Source organism: Lactuca virosa, chromosome 5, assembly GCF_052849685.1.
Source record: "Lactuca virosa cultivar CGN04683 chromosome 5, Lactuca_virosa_CGN04683_v6, whole genome shotgun sequence".
Lineage (NCBI taxonomy): Eukaryota > Viridiplantae > Streptophyta > Magnoliopsida > Asterales > Asteraceae > Lactuca > Lactuca virosa.
Window position 1 is genome coordinate 260,646,082 of NC_136430.1, and position 4,845 is coordinate 260,650,926.

A 4,845-nucleotide genomic window follows, 5' to 3' on the forward strand; every position below is an offset into this window, starting at 1 on the left:
TAAGGCTCAAAACCCGAAAAAAGTAGGGTTTGCACCCTAGCGGTCGCCACATCGTGGTCAAGCTTTTGCCACGTCGTGGTGCATAAAAATGATACGTGTTTTCTCTGGCCATGGTCACGTCATGGTGAATCATTCTCCACGTCGTGGCCTTTCACCAAATTACAATTTTGTCCTTTTATCTGCTATAAGCATATGAGAAAGTCTACCTAGAACTGGATGTTACATCTTTAGTTTGGTTCCAAAAAAGTTATACATTATAAAATAGTGTCTAGTCTATAGACTTATAGACATCCAAAACACTTGCTACATTATTGTAAAATAGTACTCTTATCTAGGCTTGGCATACTCCCGTGTTTGATAGTTTCATGCTTGACTTTGTTGGGTGCAATTTTTTTACTATTGCCAAATCTACTGTTTGACTCTACTTATAAAATGTATATTTTTAGTATTATCAAAATACAAATATAATAACATTATCTAATTTTGAATTTACCTTAATCGACTCCAATTTTGAAAATCCTTGTTGATGTGACAAAACATCCTTAATGTTAAAAGTCATTTTATTAAGCGATACCTAATAAAATTGATTGGTTCGCCTTCTCACTTATTCAAACTAATGTTTTGGATTTCAGACTATATTTAGCAAAACTAGTGGTATGCACATCATTATTATGTATTAAAAACCGACAACATTCTACTATTTTAATGAGTTATTTTTTCTAAATAAATTAAGATTTCATTCTGAACAGTTCTTCATATTCAAAAAGAGATCAGATCAATTGATCATCTCTTCGAATATTTGAATGTATTTTAATAGGTGTCTGAGTTATGAACACATATAGTGATTAGTCTAAAAAAATTATCTATGGGAAAATGAAATTTACGCCTATTGAGAATATATGTTGCAGATATGTCTTCATATTTTGGACATGTTCTTTGCATTCTTATGATGTTGTTTGCATTCCAAACTAACATTTTACATATACAGACCTAAAAATCTAAGTAGATAACATGTAAGACTAATCTGGTACGTGGAATTTGGTCTTTTATTCATATAAAACAATTTCAAAGTTTGTGTTCTAATTTTTCTTTCGATCAGGTCCGATATTCCAGTATAACATATAGGCAAAATTTATTTTACTACTAAAATGGGTTGGACCTGTTTCATTGGGTCCAAAATACCCCGAACTAGTTTATCGTTTTTCTGAAAAAAAAAATGTTAGTGTTACTTTCTTAAAATTAACTAAAAATTTTGTTAGTTTAGTTAATATAGGGTTTAATTATAAATACAATATATTTTTTTATATGAGAAGGAATTGACGAAATGCATATGCAATTAGATGTAAATATTATCGAATTATATAACATAGTAAATGTAAACCCCCTTGTGAACAATACTTCCCTATAATTTGTTAATTTTTTTTTAAATCCAATCTTCTCCATCATATCCCATCTTCTCCTTCAAATCCACGTGCTTTGATCTATCGCCGTGTTCTCCAAATTCATCAACCTACCCAGCCATTTATTTCCATTTGAAGCAGGGGATTTCGATTCAACAACCTTTCATTTCATTTTTTGTTAACCTCACATCAGGCGCAAGTAATTTTTCTCACTTCTTTTGGTTGCTTTCGATTTTACTGATTCGAAATCACATGGCCAACCTTTTTCAATTTCCCTACATTAATCTACTGTTCATGTCTCTTTGAAGACCTGGATACCCAATCGATTGCACTTGGGTTATCATCAGACCAAAATTAAACGTTTTGTGTCTTCTCCCCCCCTCTCTACTGAATTACCATCGCCGCTAACACCTATATTAAGTTTTTTCAACCTCAAAGTCCACGGTTCTTATTGTCGGCTTCTACAATCATGCCCTAATTGAAGACAACATGACTGGTATGCTTTCTCTTTACCAAAAATACCCTTTTTACATGACTATGAATTGAGTATCAGTCTCTTTTGCTCTATTATGATGGTTTGATACTGTGTTTGAATGGGAATTTTTTTTTGATCTTGATGATGTTCACACTCAATCTTTAAAACGTGAAATTGATGGTTCCAGGTTAATGGTTTCAAGATGATGATACTCCTGAGAACATCGATGAATTAGGAAGAGGTCGATTTCATGATCAGAGACACCATTGATGCTTCTTTCTCTTGGTAGCCTGGTCGATTCCATGATAAGAAACTCAAGCTCTTAGTCTTAGACAATTGATGTTGTATACATGCAAAACCCTTTTGATCATATACATCGTGATTCAGACGTTGAATCTATGTCTGATGGGCATAGTTATATGATTGCGTATGGATACAACGATATTTCTGATGATCCTTCTATGGGGTGGGCTAGATATGCTCATAAAACAAACATTTCATTCTCAATTCCATCGGAATCAACCATTCCATTCCATTGCTTCCCCAATTCCATCATACAAAACATTATCAATTCTATTTCAGGTTAAAGCTCTTGCAGAGAAAAAAAAGCGTGATCAGCTTGCCCAAAAAGAACAAACTGAAAGAAGCGTAATCATCTTTTTTTATTCCATTAATTTCATAATTTAGTAAGCAAATATAATACAGTTCATTACCCATTTATGACATTAACCCCTTTTATTGAATTTTATAATTCCTTTACAATTGTAATTACAGAGAATAGCTAATAATCTTGATGCTGATATCAAAAGATGGTCAACTGGGAAATAAGGAAACTTGTGTCCATTACTTTCGAATATGTTAACAAATAAGTGTGATTTTGGTTTATGCACATTGGTTTTTGCCAACATGTTCATCTCCTAATATTCTAATGAAGATCATGGATAAGAGAAGAGAAACCAAAGAAGAAAAAAGAAACCCAAATGCCACCATGAAAGCATCACAAACTGAGAGAGAGGTTATGTCACAGGTTTCTAGAAATGTAAATTAATTTCACATATGCAGTTAAATTTGTTGTTTGTTGATGTAATAGAAACTAATTCTTCATTACTTTTGATTTTGATGATATGGGTTGAACATGTTAATGATAATGTGAAGGGTATGCTTTAAAAAATGAAGGATTATTTCAGGCTCTCAACAAAGAGGATATTACTACTTTGAAGGGAAGAAAACTTATTTCTTCACAATAATATTTGTTTATGACAAAAAAGTCCAAATTATTCCTCAAAAAGAAGGAAACACACCACTGAACTATTCTTAGCGGGGTTATGTCAATGCAACTTCAGACCCAAATCATAATTGATCTGGAGCCAACCCCGCAAAAGCGGGGTTCTTCCCTAGTTAATATTAACTATAAATAACTAAAGTATTATCTAACAATATGAAATAGTTGTTAATATATAATGCGGATTATATTTTAATAAAAATATATTGTATATTTAGTAAAATATTGTAATTGTACTGTAATTCAAAAATTTATAAAAACTAATATAATATAGTTAATAAATGACGAATGGCAAAATGGTATGTATGGTTTTTAAGAAATTCTTAAAAAATGGTCCCTATTGTTTCTAAAAAAATTGAGTTTAGTCGTTAAATTTTTTAGGTCATTAACGATGGTTCCTGTTATCTTGTGGTTTAAACACTTTTAATGGTTGGTCATTTTGGCTAACTCGATCAATCTTTTTTTTTTGTTAAGTCAAAAACATGAGGGTAAAAGCATATTTTCCATACCACAAGGACCATTCTTTTTCTGATTTCATTCATAATAAAATGTAGAAAAATAACCTCAGTCCCCCTCCCCCCCTCCTCCTCTTTTAAAGAACCCATTTCTTTAATTGAGTTGTACAACCCACCTGAAATCTAGTTGTTACTTAGATCCAAAAGGGTTATATTCTTTAAAATGTTGACTTCATTTGGTATTTTTCCTTTTAATTAGTTTTGACTCAAATCAAGCTTCACGATAGAAGTCAACCCATCAAAAGTCGACGATATACTCCCCGATAATGAGATTAATAACTCATTTAAATAACTATTATTGTCTCTAATTTTGCCTTAGAAACCAATTTCAAATAACACCCATCTTTTCAAATGAGTCAAGTTACCAATGTTAAAAATCCTGTTTTGGTGTCCACTAAAGATTGAAGCTTGTGGAGTTGACTGAAAGTGGTTGGAATTGGTTCGGTGAGACCAGGATTTGATTGGAACTCTAGGCTGCCGAAAACTCAGTCTTGTCTTCTGAAGGGATGACAAATGGCGGTTCATAAAAGCAATCGAAGAATGCAAGAGATTTTAGGTTTGCGAGTTTGAACAAATCATGTCTAAATTCAAGATTTGAAGCACAAGAGAGTGGGTTGTCATGAATCGAACCAATACTTAAGTTTGTCACATACCTTAATTCTTCATAAAGATCGCAAGAAACACCCTACAAATGGAAACAAAAATTAAAGTATGAAAGAAATTTGATTTAAAAGACTTGGTTTTTTAATCAGAAGTGTGGGGTACCTGAATAGAAGTCCATCGACATGGATCATGATAAAGACTTGAGCCGTTACACCATGAACCCATAAAACCTTGAATAACATATTACAAAGCTTTGTGCTCGGTTTTTGCTATGTCCCCGTGGTATTTCAAAATTATCACTTTTGTCCAAAAAGTTTTGGACTTGCACCAATGGTCCAAAACTTTGATTTTGTTGTGAGTTTGGTCCATTTCAAAATTAGATGTGCTTGAAATGATATTTTTTCCCTTTCTATTTGTTTTTTGATTTTTTGTTATTTCATTAAAATAAAACAAAAAACAAAAAAATTTGTACCCCTTATAACCCACCCAAACCCCACCACACCCATTTCCCTCATCATAAACTCTCTCTCTCTCTGTCTCTCTCTCTCTCTCTCTCTCTCTCACACACAC

The 4,845-nt window shown here is 32.5% G+C and overlaps 1 long non-coding RNA gene and 1 pseudogene across 2 annotated transcripts; one reads left to right on the forward strand and one right to left on the reverse strand.

Annotated features, from left to right (window-relative positions):
- The first annotated feature begins 1,393 nt into the window (after positions 1 to 1,393).
- Positions 1,394 to 2,987, forward strand: LOC145112337 (uncharacterized). Of its 2 annotated transcripts, XR_013710507.1 has the most exons (3): positions 1,396 to 1,896; positions 2,063 to 2,523; positions 2,650 to 2,987. It is a non-coding gene; the product is annotated as an uncharacterized LOC145112337 (long non-coding RNA). The 2 variants fall into 2 exon arrangements; XR_013710506.1 differs by having other exon boundaries at positions 1,394 to 1,896; positions 2,063 to 2,987.
- A 555-nt stretch (positions 2,988 to 3,542) lies between these two features.
- On the reverse strand, positions 3,543 to 4,644 carry LOC145112658 (uncharacterized; annotated as a pseudogene).
- Positions 4,645 to 4,845: the final 201 nt, after the last annotated feature.